This window comes from Cetorhinus maximus, chromosome 14 (assembly GCF_964194155.1).
Source record: "Cetorhinus maximus chromosome 14, sCetMax3.hap1.1, whole genome shotgun sequence".
Classification (NCBI taxonomy): Eukaryota; Metazoa; Chordata; class Chondrichthyes; order Lamniformes; family Cetorhinidae; genus Cetorhinus; species Cetorhinus maximus.
In genome coordinates, this window is record NC_135892.1 from 102,445,836 (window position 1) to 102,469,276 (window position 23,441).

Sequence of the window (23,441 nt, forward strand, 5' to 3'; positions counted from 1 at the left end):
TGCCCCTTTTTATTTCCTTAGCTCAATCCCTATGGCCTCATTTGATGATCCTTCCAATATATCAACCTTCCTCACAGTTGTAACTGTTTCTTTGACTAAAATTGCCAACCCCCTCTTATTTTATCCCTCTCTAACTATTTTCAGCTGTTTATTCAAATAATTATTTAAGATTAGTCAAACACAGCTTGCTTTTTCTTTAGAAATACACACTGCCTGTCCCTAATTAGGTCCAAGGGTTTAGTGTTAAAAGTAGCCTTGATCAATATGTCACATTTCAAGCACTAAAGAAAATGCTGCAGTTTTTTGTGCACATATTTCAATCCCCATTTCTTTGTCAGATTTCAGATCCAGGTACTGTTGGTCAATAGCTTGTTTCCATGTGTTAGAGCTTATCTTGTTAAAATCAAATCTTATTCAGCTCTTTTAATGTTATCATTGCTGCTGTCCTGTGGCCTTGCTCTTTCCCGCTAAAATTCCAGGCTTCACTGTCCCATCAGTTGGTTCTCCTTCCATTCCAGCTGCTTATTCAGACCCATTGGCCTTGCTACTGCAACTGCCAGCTCACACCTGTTGACCTCAATACCTTGAGTGCCAGTTCAGACTCAGGGGGACTCTTCAGTTGCAGTACTGATTCCCACCTGGAATTCTTTCCAGTATAAAGATGACTGATTTTGGATAAATGAACAAAGGAAGGAAACATGGGAACAAATGAAAAAAGAGGTAAGTAATTAATTTTAAAACATTGGTCCAGACCTTCCGATCAGTGTCAATGCCGAGAGTATTGATGCTGCTTGCGAAGATTTCTGTAACCCCACCCTTTTACGATTTTTCAGCTGGAATTCCTGCTGAGACATCGAAGGGTCAATGCAGCCATCACCGAAGAAGATAGTCAGTGCCAAGAAGAGACGGAAGAAGGGAGGGCAAGCTCCCTTTTCACGACAGTAGCAGTTGTATTCAAGTTTGTTTTTAAAAATCCAAGTCTAGTAAGTAAGTGAGTGGGTGAATGGGTGAGTGGGTTAGTGAATGGGTGAGTGGCTGAGGGATATGAGGTGGGTGATTGGATAGTTGAGTCTGTGGAGGGCGTAGTTGGATGGGGGGTAGCCAGGTGGTGGGACATTGTTGGTGGATAGTTGGGTCAGATCGAGCGGGGTAGTCAGGTGATCAGGGGGATGGTTGGTGGGTAGTCAGATTTGCTCAGTGGGATGATTGGAGATCGGTTGTGTTGCTCAGTTCAGTTGCACTGGCTTATCACTGAGTTAGATCAGGTATTAAACTATGCAACAAAAACAGAAAATGCTGGAAAAACTCAGCAGGTCTAACAGCATCTCTCCACCGATTTCCAGCATCTGCAGTATTTTACTTCTATATTATGTAACATTTTCTGGGTAATGCAGATGAGTCCTGTGTGTCTGGGTCAAGTCTCCACCCTGAGCTCAGAGTCAGACACTTTCACAGAGCATCCTGGGCAGCAAAATCAGTCCATCGAAAGTTTAAACTTCCTGGACAATTTCAGCACGTGTGTGTATCAGGACTTCTGAGGTGTCCTGACATGCAAATCCCAACTTGTATCCCATCTCTGATGATTCAGAGATGGAAGGTTTGGCCCGTTTATTATTTTCTATGAAAATAGATCAAAATATATTAAATGTTTCACGGCCTAAGAAGGAAAAAGTCTATATTGAAGCATCAGTAATGAAAAGCAAAATACTTCAAATGCTGGAAATCTGAAACATAAACAGAAAATGGTGGAAATACTCAGCAGGTACATAGCATCTTTGAAGAAAAGGGAAAAAAGTTTAGGTTAATATTTTGGGTCTATGACCATTCATCAGAACCAGAAATTAAAGCAAATTGAATTTGTTCATTCAAGAGTCTACATCATAGCAGAATTTAGAAAGAGCAACAGGAATCATTAAGAACTAATCCTTCGATGCCTCATTTACCCTGGGTGACACGTATCATACAAAAACTAACTTCTAACTGCAGAGTAAACTTGCTGATCTCTGTCTTCTAAACTGGTTCTAGCACTAAATGAAACCATTTGTAAGTTTAAGCTAGATTTCATACCATGTCATAATTGAAGGCAGTCGAATACGCAAACTGGTGATGAGCAAAATGGATGAGATGTAGTCGTGTCCATTCTGTACTGGTGGTTATATTAATAAATGCATTTTTCTTTGATTTGCATAGTTTCAACATTACTTGTTACATGAGATTAGCTTTGTGCAAACCAGAAATACACACTGTTCTTTCCACTCAATCCAGCAGATGCTTAGTTGCATACTGAGAATGGATTAAGAATTGCTAATCTTGTCAAAATTTTATCTTAAACAAAGATTTCATGATTAATTTCATCTACCTGTACAAAATATCCATGATTGCAATCGAGAAAAGTCCCAATTAAATAAGGTAAATATTTCTGTGTTTGCGTCTGGTCAAATTTTGCTCAAGGCTGTAGTCGTGAATTACTCATGGCTGCAGTAAAGAGTTCCCCTTTCCCCCTATTTTCATATTTAACCACTAAACAACCTTCTGTACTCTGGCTCTGAAACACTGAACCCAATTGTAGTATAAGCCCAGATAAGATCAACTAACTCAGTGCGCACTGGGTCCATTTGTCTTAGCTTCTTATTGGATAAACCTATAAATTATTGAGGCGCTCTTAGAATGTTTTGAGAAAGCAACAAATTAGCATACAGTGTAATGCAAACATTTAAAACTTGTTGATATTTCTATGTTACAAACTGACAAATATGTAAGTATAATTAATAAGGCTGTTATTGATGCTCTTGACATGATAGCAATATTTTTATCTTGTGACATCCCTGGTCTGAACAATAATCTTGTTCAAGCTTCAATGTGTATTAGAATATCACTTGAGAGAAATATGAAGGATAATGTCTATGGGCAGGTTAAGTTAATAACTTAATGTAACTATTTTAATTGGATTACACTGGTTAAAACTATATATATAAAATCAGGCTGGAAATAGAGTTTCATAGAATGCTAAGTTGGAAACTAGTGTGCCATTGTTTGAAAGTATCTGGCTAGTGGTCGAATTAGGTTCCTCATCTTTAAGTCTTTCTCCTTTGGTGAACTCTTAAGTTCTTAAAAATCTTTATATATTCTTTATTATACTTGTATTTTTGTTATAGGCATTATAATAATCTAAATACCAAGTATCAGTGTACACCAACTATAATGTTGGAATAAATGGAGTGACATTATTTTAGCATGGCATTTAGCAGCTGAAGTAAGAAGCTGGAGGGCTATTTGGATCCCAAAATGTTATAGCTCTTCTTATTTGCCTCCTTCACACAATCTTGACTTGAAGTACAGAGATATAGGCATGCCTACAAGGAGGGAAATGACTGTGTTAGGGGAATACAAATCTTGACTTTGCTTTAAAAATTTCACTTATCAGATGTCTGAATCTGAAGTGTGAATTCAGATTTCACCAAAGTAATAGTTTTTATTGGCACCGTTAACCATTATCTGTCCTCACCTGAATTGTGTAAAGGTGATAAAATAGGATAGAATTAATTGAGATTACTTCTATGCAGGTTATGGGAATTAACTGCGGCTAGTGAATGAAGGGATGTGACAATTGAGTCATGCAGGAAAAGCTTCTGGCAAGTTTAAATATTGGTTAGATGTTCAGGATGATGGCCAAGAAGCAAGGTGCATGGTTTGGGAGAATGGGGTGAAAGAGTGGAGAGTATGAAAGGCAGGGCAAGTACAGATAGTGAGTTGGGAAGTGCAATCCTCTATTCTTGTGAGAGGGAGATCTTGCAGTGTTAGTCCCAGCAGACATAAAAGGGAAAGGGGAACTCCTCACTAAGACCATGAATCATTCACAACCACAGCCTTGTGCAACATTTGACCAGAAATGCTTACCTTATTTAATTGGAACTTTTTTTCAACTGTAACCATGGGTATTTAGTACAGGTAGATGAAATTAAACTTGCTTTGAGATAAAATATTGACAATTAGCAATTCATAATCAGTTCTCAATATGTAACTCCTCATTTGGTGGATTGAGTGGAAAAGGATAGTGTGCATTTCTGGTGTGCAAAAAGCTAACTTCATTGTTGAAACGGACAATTTTTACATAAAAGGTAATGTTGATAATGTGCAAATGAAAGAAAAATATATTTATTAATATAACAACCAGAACAGAATGGACATGATGAGCGGAATGGATCACATATAGCAATCAGTTGGGAATATTACTCTAGTAAACCTTCTCTGAACTGCTTCCGATGCATTTACCTCCTTCCTTAAATAAGGAGACCAATACTGTACAAAGTACTCCAGATGTGGTCTCACCAATGCCCTGTATAACTAAAGTATAACCTCCTTACTTTTATATTCAATTCCCCTCGCAATAAACAATGACATTGTATTAGCTGTCCTAATTACTTGCTGTACCTGCAAACTAACCTTTTGTGATTCATGCACTAGGACACCTGGACCCCTCTGCATCTCAGAGCTCTGCAATCATTCACCATTGAGATAATATGCTTCTTTTTTATTCTTCCTGCCAAAATGAACAATTTCACATTTTCCCACATAATACTCCATTTGCCAGATATTTGCCCACTCACTTAACCTACGTATATCCCTTTGTAGCCTCCTTATGTCCTCTTAACAACTTACTTTCAATACCTATCTTTGTATCCAAATAGTCGTTTGGTAGTACATAACTTGAGCATTGCTGAAAAAAGAGACATGTCTAAGCTTTTTGTCTTGCACTCATCAGGACACTCTGAAGAATACCAATACCAATTTCCCAAGGGGGAAAACAACAATATATACTGTATGTGAAGTGAGTATTGATTGGTTGGCAAGTGGCGTCGCCATGGAGAATGCACCACTGATGGTAACTGACAGTTAACTGCCAAGTATTGTTTGAAATTTAAACCAGGCAGCTTGACCCTTATTGGTTAAAGCATTGCCCTGACAGTGAATGGCTGTCACTTATTTTGTTTAGCTGAAACAGGCGCAATGTGTGTACATGTTCTTTCTGTCTGCAAAGAACAGGATCCTGTATATTAATATATGTAGCTTCCAGTACATGCAAATGCACCACATTGCAATCTTAAATTGGTTGTTAGCGTAATTCTTAGCACACTGAGGATTATTTAGCAAATGTTGTCCAATTGCGGAATCATATCTAACGTTGGACACTGTGTTTTGAGTTTCGCAAGCGAAGGCTAGTTGGACACCGTCTGTACCTTGCCCATTGCGAACACCCTTTTCAGTTATTAACTGGAAGTCCAAATGTTTTTTAAAACATTATTGGTCTCTACAGGTATCATAACAAAATTTCTGGTTGTCATACAAAAGAAATGCATGCTTTGTACAGAATATGAAAGTTTTTGATTTAATTTGTTTTGAAATTTTGGCTGTACATATAAATTCATTTTTATTTAAAGAGAGAGAGTGGAAGAAGAATTATTGGAGTGGGCTTTACTGCTGTTAGTGGATTGGGGAATCTCTCCAAAACTGAGGAAACTCTGAGACAGTCACTTGAAGTTACTACTCTGCAAAACAGATAAACATGAACCCCCTGGAAGCTGGGAACAACTGCAGACTGTTTCCTATAAGGAATGTAATGACTTCCAGGAAGCATTTGATAAGGTGCCACATCAAAGGTTATTGCGGAAAATAAAAGCTCATGGTCTATGGGGTAACATATTGGCATGGATAGAAGGTTGGTTAGCTAAAAGGAAACGGATTAGGCATAAATGGGCCTTTTTCTGGTTGGAGGATGTAACAAGTGGTGTGTTACAGGGTTCAGTGCTGGGTCCTCAGCTATTTACAATTTATATAAATGACTTGGATGAAGGGATCAAAGGTATGGTTGTTAAACTTGCCAAAGATACAAAGATATTGTTGCAAACCTACATTCACTGTTCAATATACGTGTTGGGATTCTTACAGTTCCTCACACCATAAGATTGGTCTTATTGGCAACCTTGTAAATAGGGCCTGAGCCGTTTGCTCATCATGCAATGTTGATGCTGAAATAGGATACATCAAAGACAACCTGCAGGATAATGGCTACCCTGGTCAGATCATTTTGTGCAGTATATCATGCAAACTCATGAATGGGCTGAAGGCCATCATTTTCAGCCCTGAAAAGTGCCCAGTCTACCTCAGATTAAAGGGTAAGGTATGTCAAAAATTTGAGCAACAGGTGAAGCTAGCTGTTTCACGCTGCTACTTTGCAATAGCAACACGAGTGGTATTTTCCACTAACGGGATGCTGCTAATTGTACATTAATTGTGTTAAATTGTATGTAAGTGGTGACTATTAATTGGGGATTCACTTGTGACCCTATAAATTGACACAAACTGAAACTTGGTGGTTGAGTTTGGAGGTGGATGCTTGTAATGTGTAACTCTATAAATGAATGGTTATGCAATTGTATAAGAATTGGCTTGAGTTCTGTCCTTCATCAATTGGCTTTTTGGAATATAACATTTGAAACTATGAAAAGTAACTATTTTTGGGGAATTGCTTCTATTTCTTCATCCTACTTTGAAGAGTGGCATTCTCTTCTTAACCTAAGTAATATTTGAATTTAGACAATCAAATCTGGCTCAGTTTTGATCAATTTGCAAAACTGGTTTGCATTTCATTCCTGACAACGACACCCTGACTACACTTCCCCTATATCTTCTGACCCTCAAAGCAAAGTGAAGAAAATTTGAGTCCAGAAGAAGGGATTTGGAATATTACAAATATTTTAATATTGATTGAAATATATTAAAATTTGAAGGCTTCTATTCTTTGTGGAACTATTAAAAATCACAAGAACCTCTATGCATAAAACAGATAATTTTTGACATTTTAAAAAATATTTATTTTAGCGCAGTCAAGCAGCTTAAAAAGGCAGTAAACAAAGACAGACAGCACCAGATGGAACATGAGCTGTTAGTTAGTGAGACGCAGTGCGGGATGGAGCATAAGCCAGCAGTCAATAGGAGAATGAAGAAATGTGGAGGAAGATGCAACACCCTGGTCCAACTGGGATCAGATGTTCCCTTCCCTCCCTAGTTAAACCAGTATAAAGTCTGTGATTAATCCCTTGTTATATTAAAGAAGCCAGCATGAGTGAGGCACATTAAGCAGTATCATCTCGCTTGCTCCAGTTGGGTTTTTTATGCTGTAGTCAGTAGCACTGTGGTTCCTTCTGAAACTTGGAGCAGTAATATATACATGCAGGCACTTGTGTGTGACTCATGATGGTGCATGCATCTACCTGAGTGTAGAAACTGAAGCACTCTACTTCAACTGACTGCCTTCAGCTAAACCTATTCATCAGCTTATTGGAGGAGGCTTAGTGGAGGCGATGATTTGCACTAGTCAGGAGATAGGAGGGTCTCACTTGCATAACACGCATTGCTTTCTGTAGGACTGTGCCTGCTCCAGTTCCCATTGTGGAGCTGTCATAGTGCTGCTGCAGTGTCATGCCACCTATCAGTAGAGGCAGGGCAACCAATTGAGAATGCAGTTCTGGTGCTCGATACTAGGAGTTTCATGCTGAATCCATGCTGTTGCATAAATTAAATTTGAAAATATTATTATAACAGTGACTGACATATTTTGTGTTTTGGAAAATGTGTATCTCAACATTTGAGGGAAAGTTGAACGCTGGAAAAAAATGTATGTGAAAAGAGAAGGAAAATGGATTACAACAGATAGTTTTAATGTCGAATCGGCACAGCCACAGTGGACCAAATGACCCGTGACAACATTGATGCATTATGTTTCAGCGGAACAAGACCCTCAGCCAGGCAGTCTAATGGGGCCTCAGTGTTCAGTCACTATTTAACTTCTGTTAAAGGATTTTTTTTTTCAATTTTCTTCATCCTCTTGGCTCTTGTTGGATAACAGTTCCATGGATACTGTCAGAACTCTAGTACTTCACCCTAGAGAGCAATGTTAAGATGTGAGACAAGACAAGGGAATGTAATGAGACTATTACCAAGGAGCACAGTACAATCTGAAAGTGTAACTAGTATTTACATGAGGGGGAAATTAGTGGTTGTAGTATATTTCAATTTTCAAAAAGCATTCAGTAAGTGCCACTCAAGAAGCTGTGGGACAGGATTTGGCTCATGAGATTGGTGGTAATACATTAGCTTGGATTGAGGATTAGTTAACAAACAGAAAGCAGAGTAGGACTAAACAAGGTCATTTTTGGATTGGTAGATTATGGGCAGAATTTTCTGCCTGCCGGGCGGGCCCGATCCAATCTCTGGTGGGCGGGGAGCCGATCCATTTTACGTGGGCGGGCCAATTAAGGCCCACCCAGCATGACGTCTGCCGGGAAGCGCTATGCGCTCCCCGTGCGGGCAGGGGCATTCCTCAAAAGCGAGAGTGCGCTCTTACGCACATGCGCACAAAAGAGCACACATCTCCCTGTGGCTAGGTGCTGCCTCAGGGAGATCGCTGACACTTTTAGAAACATTAAAAATAGAAAAAAAAAACCTTAACATGCCCCCCTCATGTGACAATGTCACATGAGATGGGACATGTTCATAAGTTACACTAAAATTTCATTAAACTGTTTGAAACCCTACATGAAACCTCATCCCACCGGTGGATGAGGTTTCATGTTTTTTCTATTGCCCGCCGGGGCTCCTGGCCTGCCTGCCAACCTTAAGGTTGAACGGGCAGGTCCTTTAATTGTTTTAATGATCCTGTCAATGGCCTCAATTGGCCATTGACAGGTTGGCGGGCGCACAGCTGATTTTGCTGTGCCCCCGCCTTCCTGAAAATTTAAATGGGGCAGGATGACGTCGGGGGAAACCCGGTTTCCCCCGATGTCATGTTACGCTTCGGCAAGTGGGCCTCGCCCCCTGCTCGCTGACGGCAAAATTCAGCCCTATATCTCATGGGATGTTGCAAGGATCACTGCTTACCCTTTAGCTATTTACAATCAATATCAATGACTGAGATGAGGGGGTTGAGTGTAATGTATGCAAGCTTTCTGATGATACAAAACTTGGGGGGGATGCAAACAAAGAGGCTGCAAAGTAATATGAACAGTTTAATTGAGTGGGTAAGAAGGTGGCATGGTGTATAATGTGAGGAAATGTGAAATTATCCACTTCGGTAGAAAAAATAGAAAAGCAGACATTTTTAAAAGTTGAGAGGCTGGGAAATATTAATATGCAAAGGAATTTGGGTGTTCTTATACATGAATCATAAAAAGTTAACATGCAAGTACAGCAAGCAATTTGGAAGACAAATGGTATGTTATTCTTTATTTCAAGGGGTTGGAGTATATGAGTGAGTTTTCTTGCAATTACCTTGGCTTTGGTGAAACCACAGCTGGAGCACTGCGTGCAATTTTGTTCTCTTTACCTGAGGAAGAATATACTTGCCTAAGAAGGGTTTCAAAAAAGACTTCACTAGATTGATTCCTGGATTGTCCTATGAGGAAAGAATGAAGAGAATGGGCATATGTTCCCTGGAATTTGGAAAAATGAGAGTTGATCTCCTTGAAATGTATAAAATTCTTTGACAACTGGACAGGATAAATGCTGAGAGGCTGTTTTCCCTGACTGAGAATCTGGAGCTACGGGTTATAGTCTCAGGATAAGTGTTTGGCTTTTCAGGCCTGAAATTTATTCACTTGGAGTGTTGTGAATCTATAGAATTTTCTACTCCAGAGGGCTCTGGATGCCCAGTCGATGAGTATATTCAAGGCCTAGATGGATAGATTTTTGGACCTGAGGGAATCGAGGGATATGAAGTTTGAGGTCAAAGATCACCCGTGACCTTATTTGGCACAGCAGGTGTGAGATTCATGATCCTGCTCTGGTTCAAAGTCAGTTCTGATCCTGTCCACACCTGCATCCACAAACACACATTTTGCAGTCTGTGTCGTTGGGTACTGATGAGGTGGAAAATTGGTTGGTCAAAAATTCCAGAAACAATGAGACCAATTTTTAAAATGGGACTTTAAATAAATAAAGTTGTTGGTTCCTGTGCTGAAGGAATGTTGTTTTATTAACAATATTATTGGATGCAGAGAAATTTGAGAAGCTTGTCCTGACTTTGCAAGTAGTTTAACAAATAAAAACATAAAAATGAAATATGTCTGCTAGAACATATGATTGAAATATATCTTCTCATTGTTCATTGCATTATCACATTGACATTGTCAAATTAATGACCTTGGTTCATAACTGGCCATGTCCTATTTCTCTATGAATCACTCACAACTACCATAGGTGTGAGGCACAAAAGATCGTATGCTATTTATGTTCCAGTACACCTCTACTCAACAAATCTGGATTTTCACTACTGAAGCAGGTAGCTCGAGTCAAGAAACTTCCCGACTAGCCAGACCTGCCTTGGTTTAAAGGGCCCCGTTAGACCCAATTTTCGCTCCGAGGAGGTGGGGCGACCAATTTGGGCCAGCTGAAAGCAGATCCTAGGTGGCCATGGGGCTGGGGGTGGTGTGGGTGAGGTTGTGTTAAGTGCCAAGGCAGGCTGCTTAGTCCTAGAGAAGTGAGGCTGGCTTTCTGTGTCCCACTTGTTTAGAATCTATAGTCCCTCTAGCCCTCACCCCTCATACCCTCCCACCACCCTTATCCATCCCCCATGGTCTCTCATACCCCCATGACCCTTCCATGCCAAATCATTCCCCCACCCACCTCCAGACCCCCTTATAGCCTCCATGCAATCTTCATAGCCATTCACCCTGTATCCACCATGGGTAGACCTCAGTAGCCATGTGGAGATGGAAAGAAAAATAAACTTCCAACTATCTAATACAGCTCTCACTCATACACACTTGATTGTGGAAAAAAATGCCCTGCTGAGTTAGGATTTCTCTCATGTATGAATCACACACTGACCCCTTCCTGCTACTGGCAACAATGGAATCTGTTGAAAATGGTTTGGATGACTTCTGCATTCAGGTCCCGCCCACCATTTTTAAACATCCACAGAATATTTGCGACTCAGCCCATAGTTTCTGCTTAATGCTTCTAGATTTGAGTTTTGCTGGTTTCCGTTGAGTTGACATATACAGTGATGATTTTAAAATGTTGGCGAGTTGTGTTATGTTTTTTTTTCTGCTCAAAAAGCTTCAATTGTTTTAAATTGTTTTTTGCTTTTAATTTAATTGTTTTTTGTTATTTTGAACTTCTACATAATGTGCAATTGAAGGAGAGCGATCAATTCTAAAGGGAAGCAAAGAGAGGGTTCAGAAAGGCAAAGTAACGAAATCTAAATGCAACCAAGAAAAAGTGAAGAATTTTGTAGCTAAACTAGTCTCCTAAAATGCCACAAAGGTTTGTTACAGTTTTAATTCTCACTCTTCCACCTTTTCCAGAACTGAAGCTGCAACATCCCCTTACTGGCTGACTTGTCACATTAATACATTTAAAATGAGCCAGCTGGCATTGTCTCTGCACTTGGGCAAAGTTTGCTTTGGGGCTCTGTCAGTAAGAAGATTATTGAAATAATATAAGTTAAAAATTGATGAGGATGAAACAAGAATTCAAATGGGTTAGCATGTACTGCTAACTTATTAATCATTGTAGTACCAGATGTATAACAAGGTTGTTTTTTTTCCACATTTCTGCAGGGAATACTAATCAATCCATGGTAATGTATATATCTCTCATTCTAATCTTTTGAGTGTTTGAAACTTACAGATTATTTTTGATAGTGAAATTCAGGTGGGTTTTGAAAGCAGATCCTCCAACATTAATTATCAAATGGTTCATTGAATTTGAAGAACATTTTATCAATTCGAAACAAAAGAAAAATATTCCTTAGGAAAGTTGTAGATGTAGTGAAACATAACACCAGGAGCTGCTGTGCAAGCAAGAATTATTCAAAACATTTTGCACAGATCAGATAACCATTTCAGATTTTCACAGTAATTGTGTAAATTTTTGTACAGAAAAGTCAATAGACTATCTTTAGAAAAGCTTAGGAAAACCAAATAAAATCGGAGTCTGCTGGAAAAAGATTATATAAAATGTTAGTTATCTTGTTTCTCACAATCGCACAACTAAGATCCAGCTCTTTCTGTGACGGCTTTCCCCCCCCACATACACTGGGATTAGGCAGCCTATAACTGCTATGCTGCAGAAAAAAAACCTACAAGCTTTTGCAGATTATTTCTGTATATTTTCTGCATCATCGGCAAGGTCAGAAAATGTTCCGAGGTAATAAAATAGAATAGAGTACAGGACAAAGGGAAGTGATCCTGGAAAGCAGTGTCATGTTAAAATACGTTCAAAGGCTGTTTATTCTTAACTTATATTACCATTTTCAGTCACCAGAGAAATGGGGATTATGAAACACAATATTATTTAAAACTCTATTGAAGTTGTGATTTTACTGGTAACGTTAGTAACTCTTTACTCATGTTCAGTGTATTCACCAGTCACTACATGTAGTGTACAGAGTAAAGAGAGCTGAAGTGAGGATTGTCAAATAATTGCTGTTAAGGTCACAGTCCTCCAGTGTGTTCAGTATTTGTTATATGTAAGGCTGTGAAGCTTGCCCTTTGCTGTACGGATAGAAAATTAAAGACTATTGAAAGATTTTGAAAGTAACATTTATTAATCAAGCTTTTTTAAAAAAAATCCACCAGTGAGGATGACCATAGCACAGTTTGGACTTCTATCACAGAAAAGCTAACCATTCCTATTTATCACAGTTTACTGATGTTTGTGCTCATTTCTTGTATGCAGATTGTTGTCTCTTCGTAGGCAGTAAGCTACCTATTTATTTTTCCCAATGTACTTCTACCTTCTGGTGTCAATTGGACCACTTTTCATTGCAGCCTTCCTCATTCTTTCTCTGTAGTTTAACCAACATGCACTCTTCTCATTAGGCTTTCTGAGCAGGAACACTTGAAGACTGTACAGATCTTTGTGGGGACAGGACCTATTTTCAATGTCATTAGCATTGGCCAATTTCTTGGATGCTATTGGAGTGTTTGTCTCTGGTTTAGGGCACAGTGATTGGGGCAAGGGAAATGTCTGCTTCACTTTGCCACAGCAAAGCATGGCTGGCAGTGCCAGCTGAATATCTATTCTGAATTTGCTGCTTCAAATAAGCCAGGAGAGCGTGGTGTTCCTGGCACCAAGTACCATTAAGGTATGTCATATAATGTCAACCGCTATTTGAGCAGACATATTTATGTGCCGTTGTGTCTACTGGTTTAAATTCCAGAGGGTACCAGAGAGCTGGCAGAACAGCTCCCTGGCTGATTTTACAATCACGTTCCCCCAGGATACACAGATTTATGGCATAATTGAAGTGGAAAACCTGTCCCTCTGTTCTTTTTATGAGTATTCCCACTGTACCAATTCAATCTTTCTGCTGCCTTTAGTTTTAAATAAACTTGTAGGGCTCCAGATTCAGGCAACGTAATGTGATGATTAAAATGTTAGAGTTCAATCTCCCATGATTTTCCCTTGTTCAGATGACAGTCTGTTTGAAAGTCAAGGTTGAACTACATGAAAGAATAAGAAAGACCATGGGAAAGGTATCGCTAAATGAACAGCAATAACACTAAATTCGCAAGTAAAGTAAAAAATACATCAACCTCACACGAATAGTGTTGGTTAGATGGGGACAGATGCTCTTTGAAATTTTGTGGCATTAGTTTCATGTTCCCAGATTTTATAGTAGAGGGAGAAGAGTCTCTTAGCTTGTGGCTCATGCTTCTAGATTTGTTTCAGCACATGTTCTGAAATGGCTGCTTTTCAATCCAATATTTTCTTGATTGCAAATCGGTTTTTAGCAATGTCAAGTGGGATGACAAAACAGACTTGCATATATACTGGCAGTCTGTTATTTTGTGCATCAGCATATACTGTGGAGGGACAGTTGAGGTCTTGCGCTATGCTTCCCACACTCTAGAGGATATTCTGACTGCTTTGCTTGGTCATAAGAGCTTTGGTCTTACATCCAACTAAAAAAAAAGTTGAAGTCATAGTTCAGCCTATATCTGGCCATCCAGTCACATTCACCATGATTATGATCAATAATGTACCTCTGAAGGTCACAAACCATTTCTGCTAGCTCAGTAATTTTCTCTCATGGACCATCACCATCCAGTGTTAAAAACGTAACATAAGAAGTAAGAGCAGGAGTAGGCCATTCAGCCCCTCAAGCCTGCCCCCGCTATTCAATAAGATCATGCCTGACCTATCCCAGGCCTCAACTCCTCTTTTATGCTAGGTCCTCATAGCCCTCAACTCCCTGATATTTCAAAAATCTATACCTCCTTCAAATACTTTCAGTAATCTAGCCTCCGCAACTCCCTGGGGTAGAGAATTCCAGACATTCACTACCCTCTGAGAGAAGAAATTCCTTTGTATCTCAGTTTTAAATGAGTGCCCCCTTATTCTGTAACCATGTCTCCTAGTTTGAGATTTCCCCCACTAGTGGAAGCATCTTCTCAACATCTACCTTGTCAAGCCCCCTCAGAATCTTGTACGTTTCAATAAGATCACCCCTCATTCTTCTAAACTCTAGTGAATAAAGGCCTAACCTGTTTGGCCCTTTTTTTATAAGTCAACTCCTCCATCCCAGGAATCAGCCTAGTAAATCTCTTTTAAACTGCCTCTAATGCCAGTATATCCTTTCTTAAATACGGGGACCAAAACCGTACACAGTACTCCAGGTGCAGCCTCACAAACACCCTGTACAGTTGTAACAAGACTCCCTATTTTTAAACTCCAACCCCCTGGTAATACAGGCCAAAATTCCATTTGCTTTCTTAATTACTTGCTGCACCTCCACGCTAACGTTTTGTGCATCATGCACAAGAACACCCAGATCCCTCTGTACTTTTTTGGAGTCTCTCTCCATTTAAATAATAGTGTGCCTTTTGACTCTTCCTACCAAAGTGCATGACCTCACACTTTCCTACATGAAACCCCATCTGCCAAGTTTTTGCCCACTCACTCAACCTATCTATATCCTCTTGCAGATTCCTAATGTCCTCATCACGACATTAAGACAGACCATCTTTGACTATGTTATTATGTGACAGCCATCAGGTCCCAGTGGCTAGATAAAGAATGCACCCATGTGATCTTTTACTTGCTGACTTGTTGAACCATGATGTTGATGATGGCTAGCTGTTGTTCCATGAAGGTGGCCAGAAGGAGAGTGGTAGGACAGGGTGTCTAACATTGATGTCCTCAAGTGCTTCAATATAACTGGAACTGAGGCCACGATCAAAAATGTCCATTTCCCTTCGGATGGATACATCATTTTGATGCTGATTACGTAATTCCTAAAGAAGTGAGCAGATGAAACGTTATAAACGCACACCAAAGACCACCTTAAAATCTTGCTGTATTAACCTCATCAGCTGGGAAAACACAGCTACTGACAGACAACAATGATAGCATGCCTTGCTGTGTTGGTTTTAATGAGATTGTAAGAACTGATTACCAAGCACCTGCAAATAAGGTAACTCATCTATCTGGCTTTCAGTATGATATGTATGTCCAGAATTAGCCTCTTTTTCCATCAGCTCACCCATAACAACTGAGGCCCTTCCAATAATTTGATGGGACATTCCATCTCTAGATATATATTCTGTGCTTTTCACTTATGTTGGGGAGGAAATGTGCCATACAGATACCCTAAAATTTGCTGCCTTGGTCACTTCCTCTTATGCCATCTAACTATGCCACTGCTGTATTAATGTTGCTTTTTTTTAAAAATAAAAACAGAAAATGCTGGAAAAACTCAGCAGGACTGAAAAAGAATCATACGGACCCGAAACGTTAACTCTGTTTCTCTCTCCACAGATGCTGCTAGACCTGCTGAGTTTTTCCAGTATTTTCTGTTTTTATTTCAGATTTCCAGCATCCGCAATATTTTGCTTTTATCTGATTTTTTTTTTTGTTGCCCTCAAGCAGGTGCACAACAGAAGCCAGTATGGATGCATTCATGTTTCCCTTCTTGATTCAGATTAGGAGCTGAGCAGAGCTGAATATCAAGCCTTTGTCCTTTGAGCCTTTCAAGTATTTGATGAGATTTCATCTAATTGCTGAACAGTTTCTTCCCAGGCCTGCCTCATACTCTGTGGGTTAGTGGGGCTGATATCTGTGCTAAATATAATCACTCTTGCCCATATTGACCTTTACTACCAGTCCTGCTTCCCACAATTCTGAATTCCCTCTTTCCTTTAGTCCAGCAAGCCATTTCCCAATCAGTTCTGCCATTGGATACTTAGTAGCAATCAAAGATTCTACACCTGCCTTGTCTAGTTCCCAAACAGTAATTATCTCTATTGAACAAATTCTTACCGCTGATGACAATTTGAAACTCAGGGAAACTGAAAATAGGGCATGTCCTGTTCAATTGTATATGATTCCAGCAGTTATTGTGTTTGAATTGCTTTTTTTCAAAGACTAATAACAGTACCTGGTATTTTGAAAGTTGCAAGGGCAATTTGTGTACTCTCAAGGTTGCATTAGACTGTATCAATCAAGAAAAAAGTGAATTGATTATTTAAGGAATGTTTGTGATTACTAAAATATTGTAAAGGTAAGTTCTGGTGTCAAATTTTTTGACAGCAGTAAGCAGATGATTGAACCATGTATGGCATCCATATGTATGTGAGTCTGTTGGGCTCAGACAGCAAGTTTGTCAGATTGTGGACTGCAAATCACTGCCAAATGAGACTGCTAAAGATTTTTTCTTGAAAGTGTTGTGAGCTGCTATGGGTTGGGAGAGGTCCCAGTATATCACTCCAATGCTACTTCTGTTTATTAGTATTGCTGTTCAGATGTCAGTGCCAAATATGCTGAAACATCTGTCAGTTTCACTGAACTGCAAGTCTAGAATTTGAGTGTTTGCGAAGCTGCATTTTTGCGACAGCTATCCAAAAATAGGGGTAACTGTATTAATTGTTCCGAACAAATCTAGTCAAATCGTTCAGTTCTCTTTCAAAATAACATTATTGTTTATTTTTCTTCTATGTAATATTGTTAATATTTCAATTGAGTGAAAAAGTAAAACATTTTAGTAACATCAGTAAATTAGATTGATTCCAGAGATGCGGGGCTTGTCTTATGAGGAGAGATTGAGCAGTTTAGGCCTATACTCGCTAGAGTTTAGAAGGATGAGAGGAGATCTAATTGAGGTATATAAGATGCTAAAGGGGATAGACAAAGTAGACGTGGAGCAGATGTTTCTCCTTGTGGGGCATTCTAGAACAAGAGACCATAGTTTTAGGCTAAGGGGTGGTAGATTTAAATCAGAGATGAGGAGGAATTGGTCGTGAATCTGTGGAATTCGCTACCTCAGAGTGCAGTGGATGCTGGGACGCTGAGTAAATTTAAGGAGGAGATAGACAGATTTTTAATTAGTAACGGGTTGAAAGGTTATGGGGAGAGGGCGGGAAATTGGAGTTGAGGCCGAAATGAGATCAACCATGATCGTATTGAATGGCGGGGCAGGCTCGAGGGGCTGAATTGCCTACTCCCACTCCTAGTTCTTACGTTCTTTCAGCCTAAGTTTTTTTTAATAAGTGCCACCAGATTTCCAGGATGTAGATCTCTTATGAATTCCATTGCATTACTGCTTAATTGAATGTTTATTAACCATATAGTCCTATACAGTAGAAATAAGGAATTTGTAGAAATAGAACTTAGTTATTGAGCAAAAAAAAAATGTGATTCCTTGGGGAAGTGGCGGGGGGGGGGAGAAAATTAGTGAGAAAAAAATTTAAAATCGGCTGAATTCAGCACCCATTTTGTGGAAGTGCTGCAAATAATTCAATCCAATCATAAATGAACAGCATGTCAAAAACCAACAAGAGATGTCTGCCCCTGCATAGTAACAATAATAATTGATCTGTATACATTGCCAGTGCCTGAGCTATTCAATACCGCTAGACCATAGGTTTTCAAACTAGAGTCCACACACAGTTGTTGGAGGATAAATGATGGGAGCACAGGATGTCTACACCGTCATTCTACTTCTGTGTATGTTGCATTCTAATTCTGTGCTGTATTGAAAATGTTTGCCATAATGGCTGTGCTATTTTCTTATGAGGAACTGATCCTCTTTATGATGTTAGGACACCGGATCTTCAGATGTGTTAATATTTCCAGTGATTCCTCTCACAGAAATGTTTGAAAGCCAGTGTGTTAAAGCAGCCATTTCAGTATAGAATGCAGCATTATGTTATCTAGAGAGGTGACACAATAAAGGCCTTCAAGATTACGGAAGGGTTTGATAGGGTAGGTGTAGAGAAATTATGGAGGAGTTCTAAATTAGGACACATTACTATAAGTTGGTCACCAGTAAATCCAATAGGAAATTCAGGAGGAATTTTTTTAACCAGAGAATAAATAGAATGTGGAAATCACTACCTCAATGAGTAGTTGAAGATTATATATTTTGTTTGGCTGGGGAAGCAGTTATAGTTCGATGTTGAGGTTAACAATCCATTCAATGGCTTCAGCTGACATGTTGTGAATGGTTGAGATGCCACCAGAAATAGATCCTGAGAGCAGCAGTTCATTATGGGGATGATGGTCTGACTTAGATAGCCACACTTCAGCTGTTCCACTTGTGGAGCAAGTAGTCATATCTTCTCTGGCCTGTCCTCAAGGGTTGAGGGTTGTCCAAATTTTCTGTGGAAGGTTGAAACCTGGACTTGATCACTTAGATTAGTTAACGGGTTGCGGTTGGTAATGTTTGCAGTCAACCAGGAGGTTTGCCATTGCAAGGTAGGCTGTCATCAGTTTGTCGGTTGTAGAATGTGTTCCAGTTGGGGCTATGGGATTTCAGATGGGTACATGGGTTTTCTTTGAGCTCCTATGTTAGGCATTGCACTTCCTGGTTTGCTGTCTGTGAAAATACTTCAATATGATTGACTGCTCACTTTGCTTGATGACATCACTTTTGCTGGACGCCTGGAAATCCCGTTGATTTGGTGGCAGATTTAAACTGATATCAATAAAAGGGAAATCCACACCCTAGCAATCTCAAGATTTACCAGTGACTGCGAATTCCAGGTCAATATAATTCTGTGTAATTACAGTGTTAATAATTAGAGACTACAATGGAAATAGATATAGAATCATAGAATGGTGACAGCGGAGAAAGAGGCGAGTTGGCCCATCATGTCCATGCAGGCTGTCTGCATCAGCCACTCAGTTAACCCTGCTTCCTTGCTCTTTCCCCTTAGCTCCATAAATCTTTTCTCAGATGCTTATCCAATTCCATTTTGAAAGCCAAGATTCAATCTGCCTCCACCGCATTCTCAGGCCGTGTATTCCAGATCCTAACCACTTGCTGTGTAAAAAGAGTTTTGTACTCATATCATCATCGTTTTTTTTGCCCATCAGTTTAAATCGGTCATCTCTGGACATTGACTCTTATGCCAATGAGAGCAGCTTCTCCCTCTGATGTGGACCCCTCATGATTTTGAAAACTTCTATCAAATCTCCTTTCAACCTTCTCTAAGGAGAGCAACACCAGCTTCCCCCATTTATCCTTGGAGCCGAAGTCCCTCATACCTGAAATCATTCTCATACCTGGAAACAATCTTGTAAATCTTTTCTGCACCCTCTCTAAAGCCTTCACATGCTTCCTAAAATGCAGTGTCCAAAATTGGATGCAATACTCCAGTCGAGGCCAAACCAGAGTTTTATGAAGATTCATCATAGCTTCCTTACTTCTGTACTTTATGCCTGTTTAAAAAGCCCAGGATTCCATATGGCTTTTTAACCACTTTCTGAACCTGCCCTGCCACCTTCGATGATTTGTGCATATAGATGCTGAGGTCTTGCTGTTCCTACACCCGCTTTTGAATTGTATCCTTTATTTTGTATTGCCTCTCCTCATTCTTCCTCCCAAAATGCACCACTTCACACTTAGTCTACACCAAACTTCATCTGCCACATGACTGCCCATTCCATCAGCCTGTATATGTCATCTTGAAGACTATCACTATTCCCAATGCTTCCAAGTTTTGTGTCATCTGCAAATTCTGAAACTGTGCCTTGCACACCCTAACCTAGGTCATTAATATAAATCAGGAAAAGCAATGGTCCCAGTTTCGAACATTGAGGAGCCCCTCTGCATACAGTAAGTCCTCCCTATAAGTTACCCCGCTTAAGGTCATTTTGTTTTAATGTCATTTACTCTTATGACTCTTTTTGGATTTGCGTCGCCTTTTTCATTTCTACGCTGTCTGCTCTCTGGGGCCGCACCCCCCAACCACGCTGAACTCTGGGGCAGCTGCCGCCACATCCTGATGTCAGAGCAGCCGCTACTGTGAGCAGAGGCCCAGCTGCGGGGAGAGAGCAAGGCCTGAGATCCAGAAGCAGAGGCACAGGGCAGGGACAGGAAGCTGTCAGCTGCTGATTGGGTGATATACTGTGAGTAGCCTGGAGCAAGTTGGGGATGGGAGTAGCCCCCCCACCCCCGGAGCTGCTTCTGCACCAACCCCCTCCACCCGGCTCCTTGTGTGGCCCTGCTACCTCCTTGTGTGGCCCTCCCAGCTCCATCGCACAGCCCCCATCTCCCGCTTCTACAGATCCACGCAGGACAGGGGCTGGGCCCTGCAAATTCCAGGCTGTGGAGCTGGAGACAGGGTGGGAAAGGATAGAGAGAGTAGGGAAGGTTAGAGAGAGAGAGGGAGAGGATAGAGAATGGGAAAGGATAGAGAGAGAGAGAGTGGGAAAGGATAGAGAGAGAGAGAGAGTGGGAAAGGATAGAGAGAGAGAGAGTGGGAAAGGATAGAGAGAGAGAGAGTGGGAAAAGATAGAGAGAGAGAGTGGGAAAGGATAGAGAGAGAGAGTGGGAAAGGATAGAGAGAGAGAGTGGGAAAGGATAGAGAGAGAGAGTGGGAAAGGATAGAGAGAGAGAGTGGGAAAGGATAGAGAGAGAGTGGGAAAGGATAGAGAGAGAGAGTGGAAAAGGATAGAGAGAGAGAGTGGGAAAGGATAGAGAGAGAGTGGGAAAGGATAGAGAGAGAGTGGGAAAGGATAGAGAGAGAGTGGGAAAGAAGAGAGAGAGAGTGGGAAAGGATGGAGAGAGTGGGAAAAGATAGAGAGAGAGTGTGGGAAAGGATGGAGAGAGAGTGTGAGAAAGGAGAGAGGGTGCGATGGAGTGGGAAAGGAGAGAGGGAGCGATGGTGGGAAAGGAGAGAGAGGGAGAGATGGAGTGGGAAAGGAGAGAGAGGGAGAGATGGAGTGGGAAAGGAGAGAGGGGGAGAGATGGAGTGGGAAAGGAGAGAAAGGAAGAGATGGAGTGGGAAAGGAGAGAGAGGGAGAGATAGAGGAGTGGGAAAGGAGAGAGAGGGAGAGATAGAGGAGTGGGAAAGGAGAGAGAGGGAGAGATGGAGTGGGAAAGGAGAGAGCGGGAGAGATAGAGGAGTGGGAAAGGAGAGATAGAGGAGAGGGAAAGGAGAGATAGAGGAGAGGGAAAGGAGAGATAGAGGAGAGGGAAAGGAGAGATAGAGGAGTGGGAAAGGAGAGATAGAGGAGTGGGAAAGGAGAGATAGAGGAGTGGGAAAGGAGAGATAGAGGAGTGGGAAAGGAGAGATAGAGGAGTGGGAAAGGAGAGATAGAGGAGTGGGAAAGGAGAGATAGAGGAGTGGGAAAGAAGAGATAGAGGAGTGGGAAAGGAGAGATAGAGGAGTGGGAAAACAGAGATAGAGGAGTGGGAAAGGGGCGAGAGAGGAGTGGGAATGGGGAGAGAGGAGTGGAAAAGGAGAGAGAGGGAGAGATGGAGTGGGAAAGGAAAGAGTGAGGGGGAGTGGAAAAGGAAAGAGTGAGAGGGAGTGGGAAAGGAATGAGAGAGAGTTGGAGTGGGAAAGGAATGAGAGAGAGTTGGAGTGGGAAAGGAATGAGAGAGAGATGGAGTGGGAAAGGAATGAGAGAAAGATGGAGTGGGAAAGGAATGAGAGAGAGATGTGTAGTGGGAAAGGAGAGAGAGGGGCGTAGTAGGAGCGGAGAGAGAGGGGCGTAGTGGGAAAGGAGAGAGGGGCGTAGTGGGAAAGGAGGGAGAGGGACGGAGTGGGAAAGGAGGGAGAGGGACGGAGTGGGAAAGGAGGGAGAGGGACGGAGTGGGAAAGGAGAGAGAGGGACGGAGTGGGAAAGGAGAGAGAGGGACGGAGTGGGGAAGGGGAGAGAGGAAGAGTGGGAAAGGTGCGAGAGGCAGAGTGGGAATGGGGAGATAGGAGGAGTGGGAAAGAAAGAGAGAGGGACAGAGTGGGAAAGGAGAGAGAGGGACAGAGTGGGACAGGAGAGGGAGGGACAGAGTGGGAAAGAAGAGAGAGGGAAAGGAGAGAGAAAGAGAGTGGGAAAGGAGAGAAAGAGAGTGGGAAAGGATAGGTACAGAGAGTGGGAAAGGATATGTAGAGAGAGTGGGAAAGGAGAGAGAGGGGGAAAGGATAGAGAGAGAGTGGGGGGATAGGAGGGAGAGGGGAAAGGATTGAGAGTTGGAAAAGAGAGAGAGTGGCAAATGACAGAGAGAGAGAGTGCGAAAGGATAGAGAGAGAGAGGCAGAGTGGGAAAGGAGAGAGAGGCAGAGTGGGAAATGGGAGAGAGGCAGAGTGGGAAATGGGAGAAGGAGAGGGAATGGGAAATGAGAGAAGGAGAGGGAGTGGGAAATGAAATAAGGAGAGGGAGTGGGAAAGGAGAGAAAGAGAGGGAATGGAAAAGGAGACAGTGAGTTGGAGTGGGAGAGGAAAGAGTGAGAGGGAGTGGGAAAGGAGAGAGAGGGGTGTAGTGGGAAAGGAGAGAGAAGGACAGAGTGGAAAAGGAGAGGGAGGGACAGAGTGGAAAAGGAGAGGGAGGGACAGAGTGGGAAAGGAGAGGGAGGGACAGAGTGGGAAAGGAGAGGGAGGGACAGAGTGGGAAAGGAGAGGGAGGGACGGAGTGGGAAAGGAGAGGGAGGGACGGAGTGGGAAAGGAGAGGGAGGGACATAGTGGGAAAGGAGAGGGAGGGACAGAGTGGGAAAAGAGAGGGAAGGACAGAGTGGGAAAGGAGAAGGAAGGACAGAGTGGAAAAGGAGAGGGAAGGACAGAGTGGGAAAGGAGAGGGAAGGACAGAGTGGGAAAGGAGAGGGAGGGACAGAGTGGGAAAGGAGAGGGAAGGACAGAGTGGGAAAAGAGAGAGATGGACAGAGTGGGAAAGGAGAGAGAGGGACAGAGTGGGAAGAGAGAGAGGCAGAGAGGGAAAGGAGAGAGAGAGGCAGAGTGGGAAAGGAGAGAAAGAGAGGGAATGGGAAAGGAGACAGAGTGAGTCAGAGTGGGAAAGGAGAGCAAGAGATGGAGTGGGAAAGGAGAGAGAGGGAGAGATGGAGTGGGAAAGGAAAGACGGAGAGATGGAGTGGGAAAGGAGAGAGAGAGAGAGAGTGGGAAAGGAGAGAGAGTGGGAAAGAAGAGAGAGAGTGAGTGGG

General features: G+C 41.6%; 1 protein-coding gene across 1 annotated transcript in view; it reads left to right on the plus strand.

Moving 5' to 3' along the window:
* Positions 1 to 23,441, plus strand: part of sdccag8 (SHH signaling and ciliogenesis regulator sdccag8) — a 416,860-nt gene that overhangs the window by 178,003 nt on the left and 215,416 nt on the right. The gene's annotated exons all lie outside the window — the stretch shown is intronic.